Raw genomic sequence first — 8,971 nt, forward strand, 5'->3', positions numbered from 1 at the left:
TTCATGACCACACACTTATTCACCATAACAATCAAGTTTTATTACTGCCACTGCAGTCTTCATGCAAACATTGAAACGGTGAGCCCTAAAGTTACTGCGACACACATCTATTTCCTAATCATAACGGCATTTCTTCAGAGTAGCTTTGCTTTTAGTTCAAGCAATATGCCCTGTGGTATAAATAACAAAGAAGTGCTTCAGTACTTGAGATTTTGAACAGTAATTAATTAAAAACAATCATATATATTTTTAACCTAAACATACCATTTTAACTCAGATGCAATAATGCAAGTAGAGTCTTCATTATATAAGTTGAACGTTGAGGACCAGAAGGACTGCGACATTCATCTCATACTTTCAAACATAGCGTGAAGACTTCAGAAGTCCTTTACGTTTACTTGCAGCACTGACCTGAGGTAATAAAAGAAAAAAAATGCTTCAGTATAGATAATACTAAAAAACAGTATTAGATAAAAGAGAATTTTTGAGTTTTAACCTACACATACCAATTGAACTCAGTTTGCAATCCTGCAACTAGAATCTTCATTATGTTATCTGAATGTTGAGGATCAGAAGGACTGCGAAGTCCATCACATACTTCCAAACATAACGGAAAGTGTTCGGAGTTCCTTTGTGTTTAAATCCAGCACTAAAGTAAGGTAATAAAATCAAACACATGTTTTAGTATTCATAATACTAAGAAACAATTTCATATAGAATGAAGAATACAAGTTTCAATGCAGACTCACCATGTACTGCATATTTTAATAGCAGTTATGCTTGCTGGGTGACGTATCAGAAATAAAACTTCAAAGGGATTGGCCAGAATCACAGCAACTATAAAATAAGAAAGACAGTCATCATAAAAGATATAAATAATGATATTTAGAAAAACAAATTTCATAATAGAAAGAATAAAAGCAGTAGGTGGTCTGAAGTAATGCACAAGCCTAAGGTTGTAAATATATGTCAAACAAGAAACGGCACAAGTTCGGATCAACCTTTCACATAGCAAAATGCCATTACAATCACAAATATCTATTCCGAGGGGGCAATAACTACCTTTAAATGTGTACACATGATTCCCGAAAACCTTGATTCCCAGTGATTCCCGTCCTCTTATGTTCATTCCTTAGGTTTTCCAGTAGTAGGAAACGCTTATTTCGCCTAATTTTTACGTTATTTTGACTAATTTGTACGAATTCCACTAGTTTCCCGCTTATTTTAAGCGATTTCTGTTGATTTTGACTGATTTTTATCCAGTGATTCCCAGGCAGGTGTACACATGATTCCCGGAGTTATTGCCCCCTCGATCTATTCTATCATTTTACATTAAGTATACAATACTGTTTACAATAGTGGTGCACTATAAGCTTTGATTTAAAGTTATTATCATTGCAGCAGCATACCATGTCAACAGGTTTGCATGTCTATCATAATGTAAACAAACAGTACATTAGGTTATGATTCCAAACTTGAAAAAAAAAAATTGGTTGGCTCTTTGGTTTGAAGATAAATAATTGCCTCCGGTGCATTTCGAATAATAAGAGAATAGTTTAAACTAGAAGGACTAATGTGATCCGAATGCAAAACTTTGTTTACACTTTAGAAAGGAGCCTACAGCCTACAGCCTAAAGTCCCCAGATAGGCTAGGAGGGTACTGCATGAAAATACGTGTGTAATCAAACTATTTCAGAGTTCTTGCATCACACGGTTTACTGAGTAATACTACGTACCTGTTTTATGAAGTAGGATGTAGTAATTTTAGGAGGTAATATCCGTTTCTTCAATAATATTCCTTCTTACAAGGCAAGGCCTAAAACTTGAAAGTCGGCACGGCAGCAAGATAGCTGACAAGCGGACGAGCGACGAGCGTTCTTGTCCGGCAGAGTAGGCTGCTTTTGCCACCAACATTCCGGCACAGACACGAAAATATTTTTTCGCTGAAGTTTGCATCAGGTTTCTCCTGTTTAATGTGTAGAAACGTTTGAATACTTATAGAATGTTTACTTTATAGTCGAAAATGATGTGCTGCTGTGTCAAAAGGAGCGAAAAATACACTCGTTTCTCATGTCAGGTTGGTACCTGTGTGGGAGCGCGCACCGGCTCCCTCTGCAAAATATACCATTCCGTTAAAGCTAGCTGAAAAGCAGAAGAATGCGGGGAAGAAGAAACCGGAAATCGGTATGCTTTAACATGGTGACTTCCGTTTTCTTGTTCCCTGCATTCTTCTGCATTTCAGCTTTACCGGAATGCTTGCTAAACTGGGACATTTTCTCTAAAATATAGTCAATTTAACTGAAATGATGACAATTCGATGAAAACGACAAAGTTCTGACGAACTTATGTCCAGACTTACGTCCAGCCACCGGGTTGACACGCTTATCTAAAGCCGATGTCGACTTACTTTACTTAACTTTACTGGTAGTCGGAGTTGAACTCCGAATTTCTGTGCCGCGGTCCCATTACAATGATCAACAGACCTAAGGGTGGAGAGCCCCGCCGCCAGTGACCCCGAGTCGCCCCAGAGCCTCTTGCCGCTCCCTGACCCTGAGTCAGAAGTGCGGCAGGCCGGGCGGCAGCAGTGTGCCACTGTAGGGGCGATGAGGGATTTTCCGACCTCATGTCCCACCTGGGTTTTTTCATTTCACCCCACGCCCTGCTGGCTTGCTACTGATCTTACGCGTCAACCCAAACAAGTTGTACAAGTTAAACTACAAGCGGCATAGTCCTGGCAGTATCATTGTAACCCTGCCTTGCCGTCCATTAAATTACAGACAAAATTGTCGAGTTACCTCTGCGCCGTGAAATTACATATATTCCGGGCAAATTTACAGTTTTTCTGTAATATTACCTAAGGCCTGGAAAATGTTTACACATTTTGAGTGACAATATTACCAAGTCTTGTAAATTTACCTCACTTCAATGGGAAAATTACATAATTATGTTAAATTTACCATAAGACTTATGTAAAATTACATGAGTTTGTTAAATTTACCATAAGACTTCTGTAAAATTACAGTGGTTGTAAATTTACAACAAAACATGTCGTAGAAATGCCAGTGCTTGTAATTTTACATAAATTTGTTGTAAAGTTTTACAAGCTTTTTATGTAAAATCACTAATTTTTTTTACAGTGAATTTTCGACGTGGTTTCACCAGGAGTGTTCATATTCCCACGTATTTTCACGTGTGTTAACATGAGTTTTGAATCTTTCCACGCGTACATCCTCATTTCCATGTGGGTTTAGTAAACTTCAACATGGATTTTCTATTTCCCACGTGGATGACCGAATCTCCATATAAATTCGGTAGTTTTCCACGTGAGGTTTCTAAATTCTACGTGGATATTATCTTTACCACGTGGGGTTCATATATCACCACGTTTGGTTCTTTCATTTCCAAACAGGGTTTTAATTTATTCACGTGGGTTTCCTATAGCCCACCGTAACTTTAAATTGGGGTGGCCGACAACAGTATTGACTATACTCCGAGGAAAGATAGATTGCATAGTGCACAGTGCACGGCCATGTGATAAAAACCAATTTTGTTATTTTAAATTTTGCTGATATATTCTGAACTAATGGCCGTATTGGAAATCTGAGTCTATCTTTGGATCTTTGGCCTTTTTTAGCCACCTGGGGAAGTTGTTTTAATTCATGTCTTATGACACACTTTGGACTCAGGCAGGACTCACGTCTTTGGATCTCTGAATAAGTGTGGGGAACCAAGTGGTACTCCAAAACTCCACTTGGAATTTCAGAAAATAAACATGTGGGTTTTTGTAAAAACGCACATGGAAAGTAACCAATGATCCCATGAAAAATACCTCGTGGGAATCTTATAAGAAACCCTAAAGGAAAGTCTTCGAAAACCCACGTGGGTTTGTACGTGGATTACTCAGCTAAGGGTTGATCCAGGACGCATCCTTTCGTGTCCGGTGGGCGTCTTGGTGTGTCTAGGACTTGTCCGCACGCATCCTTACGTATCCAGACTGCGCCAAGATGTGTGCTGACGTATCCACGACGCGCCTAGGCTCATCCACGTTGTGCCCCATCAGCGTCCAAAAAGCATCCACCGGATGCCTGCTGTCGTCCACGGTACATTGTACTGTCTGTTCCACAGTTATCTTACAGTTTCACACTTAAGGGGCAGACCTGTGAAATACGAGAATTTGGGGTAAATTTACTTTTAAAAAATGAGGCGACTCAGAGGTTTCGTACTGCGAGTATACATAAAGTAAAGATGGCCCCACAGTTTGTCCACTCAGCGGTGCAGCATCCTCCACAAACATAGCCAGCATTGCCTTGAACTTGAGTCGATGTAGGTCTTTGCGGTGTGTACGATTGTTCCTGAACCGTTGGGTCTGCAACAGTGAAAAATACTGCTAGATTCTTTTAGAACATATATCTAGAATCCGACAGGAGGGTTGTTTTGAAACTCCGCTCCAAAATACTTGATAAAAATTCCCCAAAAATGGATACGAAAAAATGGGTTAAAATGTCGGTACTTTTTCCCTGGTTGGTTACCTCCCGTGAAAACTGCTCCGTGTACACCTCGTATAGAACACTTCGTATAGGGCTCATTACACGGTCCGAATATATGTGGCCGAATAGATTCAGTAAACGAATTGCATGTGGGACACGTATGTGCCTGAGAGACCTGTACGTCCACGGTATACGCAACGTATACGCAACACACACGCGCCGTATGTGCGACACGCCGTATGTGTAACGTATGTGTTTAGATTTTTAGATACAAGCGACGACCTTCACGCCATTCCCGGGTGATTATCAAAAAAACAACGTGCAGTTTCGTTTAAAATAAAACATAAAAAAAATTTCATTACTTTTTTGCTTAATTTTTCGGGTTGGATATTGTTCTTTAGTACCCCAAGGTTACATTTCTGGAGTTGTCCCACAGTCTGACCACGCACAGAGGTTTAACAGCGATTCATGCCAAAAAGAGGCATCGGAGTTTAGTCTAATCCTACAGTTCTCCCGCACACGCGCAAAATACAGCTCCATGGTTTGATCCAGACTCTTTTGATATCATTCTTTACACAGCTATTCAAGCAGCACTGTAATGGAGCTTGCGGAACTGGTCCATAGCCCCAGTAGGGTAAGCATATCTATGAGGGTGTTTAACGTGTTGCCTAAGTGTCGGGCATTTGGCCCGCTCTGCACTGGCAATACCACGACACCAAGCCACCGGATCAACCCACGTCCGAGGCGTGGATTGAATAATTAGAGAGAGTAACAGATAATGGCATCGTAGTTTAATTCTGAAGAAAGGCTAACACAGCCCATCTGCTCGAACAGGGCACCCTAAACTTGTTCCGACCGTAAAAGACGTTAGTAGTCCTCTATTTTCAAAAGGGCATTTTCGGGATTCTCGATTCTGCATTACGGAATGGAAACTAGAGCAGGAACGGAGTTTATTCGCAAAAATATTTGCACAAGAAAACGAGATTTCTTCCCGCCTCTACACCAGCTGATCGCGTTTCGCGCCAACTTTTCGTTTGGCAAAACTTCTGTGTGACTTCAATTGCTCTACATGCCATGGCCCGTCTTCCCTGTTCTGCTCATCTTCTAACAAGTAAGACACTCTTGCTACTGTTTGCTTCACCTTGTATGGCCCAATCCATTTGGAAGCCAACTTCTTACTGAAGTAATCCGCCTTGTTCGACTTGACAAAGTTTCTCCGTAGCACCATACAACCGGGCTGGAAATCTTGATGAGGTCGTCGGCAAAGGTTGTACCGTGAGGCATACCTTTGTTTCGCCAAGCGAATTTTCTCCTTCTATTGTTCATAGAATTGACGTTTCTCGTTGATTTCAGAATCCTGGAGAGGTGCAGGATCTAAAATCTGTGGATCTTCGGCGCCATCGTACTCTCTTTCACGACCATCGAGAATGAGAGATTCACCGAAGATTACTTGGTGGGGACTGACCCCAGTGACATGACTAGCAGACGTATTCAACGCTGTTTGGATTTCTGGAAGAAAAACATCCCATTTCCTGTGGTTTTCTTGAACGTAAGAGCATATTAGAGTCTCCTAGGTCTGATCCATCCTCTCAGCGAAGTTTGTCCTAGGGTAATATGCAATATTGTACCTTATCTTGATGTTGTAGGTCTGGCAGAGCGCCTGGAAAACTTTACTGCGGTGCTGCTGCCCGTTGTCGACTTGAATGGCTCTTGGAGCGCCATGCTTCAGTATGACGTCTTCGTACAAATGAACAGTGACTGCGGCTGCAGTTGCAACGCGGACAGGCCTGATGTAGAAGTAATTGGAGAAAGTTTCAGTGATGACAGAAATTGCAGTGTGACCCTTGGATGAACGAGGGAGAGGACCAATGAGATCAGCCGCCAACAGCTCAATTGGACGACTGACCGCTTCCTTTGAACTCATGAAGCCCGGACGGCGACGCCTATCGACCTTGACACGCTGACACACTTGACAAAGTTCAACATATCTCTTGAAGTCATTCTACATCCCCGGCCAGTAGCCTTCTTGCCGAGTACGTTCAAATGTACGGTACCATCCACCGTGACCACTGGTTCCATCATCATGACAAGCATGAATTAGCTCTTCTCGTGACTCACGGGGAATGACTTGTACCCATTTCAATGGTAATCTTGCGTGGACAGAGATGAGCTTAAATAACAGCCCGTCCTGCAAACTGAATTTGTCATATGCATCAGGATCTTCTTCTACTTTCTTACACAGCTTTAAGTACCAGGAAACGTTGACTATTTCAGCCATTCAACAAGAGAACAGGTAGGGTTTCTTCTTAAAGCGTCTGGATCCTTCATAGCCGAGCCCTTCCGGTGGATGACCTTCATCTGACACTGTTGGATTTGAACTGCCCATCTCGCCAAACGACCTGAAGGATTTTTCAACTTGTGTAACGGTTGCAGTCTGGAATGATCAGTAACCAAATCAAATGAGTATCCCTCTATGAACGGTCTGAAAGCCTCAAGAGCATGCAAGACTGCAAGACACTCTAATTCAGTTGCAGAGCAATTCTTCCCTCTTCCCTTGAGGGTCTTGCTACTGTAAGCTACAGCCTGCTCGCCGTCATCAAAGTCTTGAGCTAAAATAGCACCTGTACCATCGGCTGAAGCATCAGAATAAATCCTGAAAAGGCGATCGGAGTCTGGACTCCTCAAAACAGGTTCAATACTCTGCATTCCTTTCAATTTAACGAATGCGCCTCCCTCTACAGGTCCCCAAACGAAGGCAACATTATTCTTCAATCTGTTGTACAAAGGTTTGGCAATAGAACTGAAGTTAGGAGTGTACTTTCTCAACCATCCTGTCAACCCTAAAAACTGCTGTATTTTCTTCACACTTGTAGGAGTAGGGTAATTGACGACAGCAGAGATCTTCCCTGGGTCATTGATGACATGACCATTGGATGAACGAGGGAGAGGACCAATGAGATTAGCCGCTAACAACTCAATCGCCAGGGTACGACCATAGCAGCAAGTCATCCATGTAAGTCATGCAATGAGAGTCTAGTTCCTTGAAATCGTCGCTGAGTATTTTCTCCAGAGTCCTCTGCAAACAATTTGCTGCGTCTATGAGCCCTGCAGGCAACCGGGTAAACTGATAGAGCCCACGTCCTGGGACGAAGAAAGCTGTCTTTTTCTTTGGGTTTTTCAGCGGTTTATTCTCGGCAGAGGGTAACGAGTCGGGGCCTGAACGACCTCATTCAAACGTCGAAAATCAACTACCCACCTCCAACCAGTATCCTTCTTAGGAATAACAAGGAGTGGAGATTGCCAAGAAGAGTCGCTCGGTTCAAGGATACCCCTCTGCAACCGCTGATCTCATTCCTTGTGCACATCTGTCATAATTTTGGGATTAAGACTGTAATACCGCGCCTTGATGGGTGGTGAATCACCGGTGTCGATGTGGTGAGTGATACCTTTGACACAGCCGAGCCTGCCTGGATCTAACAATGGACTGAACTCTTAAAGCAACTTCTGTGAATCTTCTTTTTGTTCTACAGAAAGAGGTTCATTCACTTCAGGTGGATTCTCAAGTAATTCGACTTCATCAACAGAGCAGGTATTTGTTACAAAATCGGGAATGAGATGATAACGTCTCCAAAAATCGAGTCCTAAAATTAAAGCAGTGCTCAACAATGGGACGTAGAGTACGTCAATTACTCTGGTTTTGCCGGCGACAGTGAAGGGAACAATGAATTCACCAACTGTTTGAGTTGTGCCCTTGTTGGCGACACGCAAGCTGGTGTAGCATGATTCTTGCAGCTGGAGACCAGCGGCAACTAAAGTCTTCATTCCTTGCTCGCCGACAAATGTTCTGGGAGAGGCACAATCTAGCAAACCCTTTACTTGGACTCCCAAAACATCAACTGACACGAGGGCGGTGACTCGGCCCCTACTCTGCAGCTCATGCTCAACCTCCTCGCCGAGGAATCTTGCAGGATCCAGAATCGCCATTGGTTTAGCCATGATGAGAAGTAAAGACTTTCAAACCACTGGGAAAAGTTAAGTCGACTCAACAACCACCTCTTTTCAATCTCACAATAGCAACAGTGAAATAATTCACAATAACACATTCGAATGAAAGCAACACAATTCAAAGAGTACCAAGTACTCACAACAATATGCACTAAGTACACAACAAAGTTTTCACCAAGAAAACTAAATCACAACAACTGCCTTTGCTTCCCAACTGCTGCTGTAAATATGCCGAATGCCAAGTGCCCAAAAATCACAAGTACAGTGGAAATTTCCAATATTGGAAAGTGTCCAATATCACAAAATTTCACCACAATGCACTCACAAAAACACTCAAAAATTGTCAACCACAGTGACAGTCACAATATCAAACAATACACAATACAAGAAAACAATCACTATATCTGAAAACAGTACAATGAAAGGCAAGGAAAAACACAAGTCACACAGTGTAAACACACTAAGTAAACAAAAACAAA

The 8,971-nt window shown here is 42.2% G+C and overlaps 1 protein-coding gene and 1 long non-coding RNA gene across 5 annotated transcripts in view; one reads left to right on the forward strand and one right to left on the reverse strand.

The window, feature by feature from the left end:
- Positions 1-1,835, reverse strand: part of LOC127750108 (uncharacterized) — a 1,929-nt gene extending 94 nt beyond the window's left edge. Inside the window, exons 1-5 of the long non-coding RNA XR_008011516.1 lie at positions 1,737-1,835; positions 750-837; positions 507-649; positions 265-411; positions 1-170 (exon numbers count right to left, since the gene is read on the reverse strand). The exon at positions 1-170 is cut by the window's left edge and continues 94 nt beyond it. This is a non-coding gene — a long non-coding RNA (uncharacterized LOC127750108). The remainder of the gene's footprint in view (positions 171-264; positions 412-506; positions 650-749; positions 838-1,736) is intronic.
- LOC113211740 (uncharacterized) overlaps positions 1-8,971 on the forward strand; it is a 157,165-nt gene that overhangs the window by 36,217 nt on the left and 111,977 nt on the right. The gene's annotated exons all lie outside the window — the stretch shown is intronic.

The sequence above is a fragment of the Frankliniella occidentalis genome, unplaced genomic scaffold (assembly GCF_000697945.3).
Source record: "Frankliniella occidentalis isolate FOCC.00 unplaced genomic scaffold, Focc_3.1 Scaffold133, whole genome shotgun sequence".
NCBI lineage: Eukaryota > Metazoa > Arthropoda > Insecta > Thysanoptera > Thripidae > Frankliniella > Frankliniella occidentalis.